This window comes from Dermacentor andersoni, chromosome 4, assembly GCF_023375885.2.
Source record: "Dermacentor andersoni chromosome 4, qqDerAnde1_hic_scaffold, whole genome shotgun sequence".
In the NCBI taxonomy this organism is placed as follows: Eukaryota; Metazoa; Arthropoda; class Arachnida; order Ixodida; family Ixodidae; genus Dermacentor; species Dermacentor andersoni.
In genome coordinates, this window is record NC_092817.1 from 101,035,536 (window position 1) to 101,039,935 (window position 4,400).

Consider the following 4,400-nt stretch of genomic DNA (forward strand, 5'->3'; position numbering starts at 1 on the left):
ACTGAACAAAGTAACAGTAATGTGGTGGCAGCGTCGGGGCGGGCCCGCTTGGTAGCCGGCTTTGACGGGTCGCAAGGGCTGCGGATTTCGTGAGCGCGACTAGGCCGTCGGGACGATGCCGCAGTCCGCCACGATGCTGTCCTCCCTGCCTGGAGACGCTTCTGGCGCTTGAATGACGCGGCTGCAAGCAATTCAACGCCTCCATGCCCGGCGCTTCGGTCTTCGCAACGCTGTGTGCGTGAGTCGCCCGTCCTTGTTCACAGGACACATTCATTTACCTTCGAGACCATTGCATAATCTCCATAAGTGTCATTTTCTATGTCACCGACTTGTGTTGTACGTTCTGCGATACGTCAAGTACTCTTAGTGCTTTTCGTGCAGCTGTCATTGTTTATAAACGAGCGTCTTCGTGTTGTCTGACTTCTTCATGCGTTCGAGTTCCTAGGCCCACGAATCATTGGAGTCTTCAGAAAAAAGAAAAAGAAAAAAAGGCACAGCACGGGTGAAAAAATGGCTGTGGCTTAGCTAAGGTTAAGCCCAGGATGCGAAGCATACTAGCCTTTATTTTAGTTGTTGAACCACTGTTTAGCCTGGTGAACTGCTGTTGCTTGGCTATATTTGGTTCGACTAGACGAAGAAACAACTCATGCGTTACTATGCTTCGCCTTCAAGAGTGGAACGCGACAGCGTTCCCGTCGACCCGCCAAGGGGTGTAACACAATGGGCTACGGCGCAGCGACTACGCGCCCCGCATTGGACGCGGTGAGCGTCGAGCAACGCATCGTTCGGCGCGGCAGCGAAATGTGCGCCTGAGCAAGCGACGCACGCCTGAGCCTTAGAAACAGCTCGTTTCTAAGGCAACACCGCATTCACTAGAGGCGCTTTTGTACCGCTTTGAAGCATCGTACTCGTGGCTCAGTGGTAGCGTCTCCGTCTCACACTCCGGAGACCCTGGTTCGATTCCCACCCAGCCCATCTTGCAAGAGTTGAGCCAAAGCCACCTAGAAACAAGCGCAGCTGCTTATATACCGCCGCGACGCCGCGAGCGACGGCGCGAGTTGGAGCCCCGTTTCTCCTCTGTCGTGACGTCACGGTGTCACGTGGTCAGCCTTGAAGGCGACGGCGCGAGTTGGAGCCCCGGTTCTCCTCTGTCATGACGTCACGGTGTCACGTGGTATTGAAGGCGACACCGCCGCGCCTGAGGAGCTGGGTTGAGCTCTAGTAATATGCTTCGCATAAAAACGAGCCAAGTCAAAGCGAAGGACACAGTTTTATGCAATCACGTTACATATTCGAGGAGAGCGTGTTGGGAGGCTAGTTGGTAAGACATTGTTGTGTGAACTCAAACTGCGCTGGGGCCGAGATACCGAGGTACATGAAGAAAGGACAAACGCAGACTAACAACTGGTTTACTGAAATCACACAATGTGGCCTCTTCGAATTATGCACATGCCCAAGCCAGATCATAACCGCATGACCATGGAACACACCCTCGCCGAGACCCCATCTGCACAAAAAAATCAAGCTCTTTCTTGAAAAGATGCACTGGCGGTTGGCTGACGCACCTATCTGTGCCGTGTCTTGCTATCAAGGAAGCTTCCAAGTTTTCACATGCCCTTTCCTCGCCCTAACACCTTCGTTTTGTGAAACCTCGGCTTGCACTTCTTCGCACATGGCCTACAATAAAGTGGCAGGTGCTTTACGCTGCCATCTTTTAATGAGCTGCATTAAAGGATTGTTAATACATCTTCCGGTTTGCCCCACATAGAACATTCCACAGGTCAGCAGAAACTCGTACACCACCTCTGCTCTACATGGTACATATATGAGTCTGTGTTTTATGCCACAGCCATCATTTTTGGGTTTATCTAGGTTAGAAAGGGCGCATAAATGCAAGAACTTGCAGGGTGCTGAAAAAAATCAGATCAACACCTAATTTTCCGGCCACCCTTCGCATCTCATGCGAGACCTTATGGACATATGGCCTTACCTCAAGCTTTCGCCTCTCCCTCTTTTCTCACAATTCAACCCCAGTGACGTTGGTATAATGGCATATGGCCTTCAAAAGTGACCTCAAGCTCAACCAGCGTAGGTTTAACGAAAACTGTTATGTGCAAAAACGAGGTATATGTATTGGATCAAGTGTTGCATCGGTATTCACTGAGATCTTTTTAGCTGAATTAGATTGCTTGTTGTCGCGGGTGCTTACTGATGACTACATAGTTCGTGTCTTTAGATACGTGAACGACTTTTTAATCCTGTTAAATACTAACTCCGACGATGACCTTGAAGAGGTAGCAAAACACATTCTTCAGTCTTTCAAATCCACAGCACCAAGTTGAATTTCACCTTAGAATTGCCCGAGAATACTCCTCTGCAGGTTTTAGACATAAGGCTGTTCTTTGACAAGGATTACCTATGTTGAAGGTACTCGCCTCGTTCAAATAAGGCACTTCTGCCGTTCCATTAATGTTATTCTTAAAGGGACACTAAAGGTTAATATTAAGTCAACGTGGACTGTTGAAATACCATCCCAGAAACCTCGAAACACTTGTTTCGTGCGAAGAAGAGACTTATTTTAAGAGAAAATGCGTTCTGAGGCGTCCGCGTAGCTCTAGCGCAGCTCAAATCACCCGCCCCCCGATCGAGGAGTATTGACGTCATGGTCTCATAGTGACGTTGCGCCGTCGGTGAGTAAAATGGCTCCCGCAGACGGCGCTACCACTTTTCTGCGCAAAACGAAAACGCGCGGCCAGAAACAGAGCCAAGACAGAGCCGACAGCAGCGCGAAAGCGGAACTATGGTGGCTAGCGGAAGGGAAAGCGCGCGACGATAAGCTTGTTCTTTATTTTATGACGCCAACTTCGACGCTCGTTGCAATGGACGATCCTGACAACAACACATTGGCTCGCGATGCTGGGGTCGTTGGCCCGCGATTTAAGCCCTGATGAACGTGACCTGCTGCTGAGGGCTCGCGCTGCCGGCGTCGTTGCGTACTACTACGCCGGCGGCCTGCTTTGAAAGGCACTCCACGCGACTTCACCAAGTCGGCGTTGAACTCGTAATCCTCTGGACGAAAGTGCAGCGAGCACACTATGTGATTTTTCGGCTCTTTGCCAGCGCGCTGTGGCAGAGGTACGTCACTTAACCATTTCGAACGGAGAGGTTCACTCGTTGGCACACAGTGATAAGTAACGTTGGATTCGCCGCTTCAACTGCCCTTGGCCAAGTTCCGCGGACCGTTCGCGCATCCCACGACATCACATGGACGTGGCATTCTCGCTGCTTGTTCCAAATACAAGTTTCGCAAGCCAGCAGGACCACCGCAGCCCGGCGCGATAAAGGAACAACTGAAACTCCAAAGCGCGCGCAGAGTCGAGCGAAAACGAAACCTTTCGATCACCCGTACTACTCAAGGGTAACATGAAAATGTTATTTTTTCCTAGAATCGAATAGAAGTAGGCAAGTAGCATGTTCTTCCGTCTTATAATCTAATGAAATGATCTTTTTAATACGAGTTTTTGAGTACTAGCGACATAAATTATGAGGAGTGCTTTCGTCATCGGGCTAGTACCGGAATGTCGCTGGGGGGTCTCAAGTCGTGTCATGCATTCACCTCAATTTCTCGGTTACTAAAGCTCTGTTCGCGATAATATTGACGCCTTAGACGTTCTAGAGCATTGCTTTAACACTTTAACTTGACTTTCTGGTAACCTTTAGTGGCCCTTTAAGCAGTCAAGAGAGGCATTGCGGTGTCATGCTTGAGGTCATCTCTTGCCAAGTCGTGTCACTATGAAGTCCAAGCTAGTTTTTCCTCCCAGGTGAAACGTCTCCGTAATGCAAGTTTTCCGCAGGCCCTACTCCAGGCCATAGCTGAGTCGCTGTTCAAGGCCATATGCCACCATACCACCGTCACTGGGGTTAAGTTAGGAGAAAAAAGGGAGAAGCGAAAGTTTGACGTAATGTCATATGTCCATTAGGTTTCGCATGGGATGAAGAAGGTGGCTGGGAAATTCGGTGTTGATGTGATTTCTTCAGCGCCCTGCAAATTGTCGCGTTTATGCATCCGTTCTAACGTAGGTAAACGCAAGAGTGGTGGTCGTGGCGTAAAACACAGACGCACGTATGTACCATGTAGAACAGAGGTGGCGTACGAGTTTCCGCTGACCTGTGGAATGTTTTGCTGACCTGTGGAATGTTTTATGTGAGGCAAACCGGAACATGTATTAACAATCGTTTCATGGAGCACTCCAACACATTAAAAGGTGGCAGCGGAAAGCACCTGTCAGTTCATTGTAGGTCATGTGCGAAGAAGTGTAAGCCGATGTCTCACAAAACGAAGGTGTTAGGGCGAGAAAAGGGCCAAAGGGCACGTGAAACCTTGGAAGCTTTCTTGATAG